This window comes from Myotis davidii, unplaced genomic scaffold (assembly GCF_000327345.1).
Source record: "Myotis davidii unplaced genomic scaffold, ASM32734v1 scaffold79, whole genome shotgun sequence".
In the NCBI taxonomy this organism is placed as follows: domain Eukaryota; kingdom Metazoa; phylum Chordata; class Mammalia; order Chiroptera; family Vespertilionidae; genus Myotis; species Myotis davidii.
In genome coordinates, this window is record NW_006294339.1 from 439,273 (window position 1) to 440,168 (window position 896).

The window sequence follows — 896 nt, forward strand, 5'->3', positions numbered from 1 at the left end:
TGCCCGGTACCCAAAGTGCGCAGCCCCCCCCGGGACCGGGAGCTCGCTCCTTCCACGCGCAGCCCTACCTACTCGGGCCCAGAAAGTTCTCCTAGACCTGTCACTCTCCCCTCTCCACGCCGCGCCTGCAGCGCCGGGACCTGAGCCTGCATCGCCCTGGGGCATTCATTGGTGGGGGCATTCATGCAGGCAAAGTCCCGGCCTCTAGAGTCAGGCGTGGATTGTAATCCCACCCACTTGCCCACTGGTCTCTGTGTTGGAGGAGGCAGAAGGGCGGACAGTAATGCGGTTTAGCACTCATTGCTAGCCAACAGGTCTCACTCGCCTTCTCAAAGGATCCCCATACCTGCCATTTTGCAGATGGGGAAACTGAGGCACAGGGTTCATGTGCTCAGGGCCACTCACCTAATAAATGGCAAGTTGTGATTGGAACCCAGCCCTCCTGATAACAAAGTTCACTCTCTTGCCTCCTCGGCTCCCTCTCCCCGGATCCCCAGTGCCTATGTGAGAGCCACCTATACACTCTCCTCAGATGCCCACTGTGTGCCCAGCCCTGAGGTATATGTCTAGGGCCAGGGCTGAAGCTCACCTGGTCTGGCAGAAAGAACCACTGGCCCATGAGGAGTTAAGCAGCCACCACCCCCAGGCCCCTGGTGCACTTAACCATGACTCATCAGACCACGTGGCTGCCAGTAGAGCTGCCCCTTCACAAAGGCAGGGGACAGGAGGAGGAGGGACTCTAGCACCAGGGAAACAGCCCTGGCTCTAGGATGTCAGAAGAGGAAACAGGAGGAGCTCGCAGAGCAGCTGTGGTGGGAAGACTTGGGCTAGGTCCGGGAGAGCCAGGCAGGTAGGGCCTGGTGGCGAGGGGAGAGGGTTAGGGGAGTGCTGTTTAA

The 896-nt window shown here is 59.6% G+C and overlaps 1 protein-coding gene across 2 annotated transcripts in view; it reads right to left on the reverse strand.

Moving 5' to 3' along the window:
• TTC39A (tetratricopeptide repeat domain 39A) overlaps window positions 1–647 on the reverse strand; it is a 40,312-nt gene extending 39,665 nt beyond the window's left edge. For both annotated transcript variants that reach the window (XM_006768294.2, XM_006768295.2), the window contains exon 1: window positions 590–647. The gene's annotated coding sequence lies outside the window, so the exon portion shown is untranslated. The remainder of the gene's footprint in view (window positions 1–589) is intronic.
• Window positions 648–896: the final 249 nt, after the last annotated feature.